We start from the raw sequence: 241 nt of genomic DNA on the forward strand, positions 1-241 counted from the left end.
GGAAAAATAATCATAGGCAGAAGCGAAAGAGAAAATGAAAGGATATAAAACCAAATAAAAACAAGAGATGGAAGGACATCTAAAGACAGGAAACAGGAAAATGTGGGAAAGAAACAACATGTATTAATTAAATACCACTCTCTCTTGCTACCTTACATCAGAGGGAAGCAAACACAGGGCAGTCATGCCAGTTAGGGCTACAAGATGGGGATAGAAGGGCAACGTCTTCCCCTCCCCCCCC

This window comes from Pygoscelis adeliae, unplaced genomic scaffold (assembly GCF_000699105.1).
Source record: "Pygoscelis adeliae isolate BGI_AS28 unplaced genomic scaffold, ASM69910v1 Scaffold96, whole genome shotgun sequence".
Lineage (NCBI taxonomy): Eukaryota > Metazoa > Chordata > Aves > Sphenisciformes > Spheniscidae > Pygoscelis > Pygoscelis adeliae.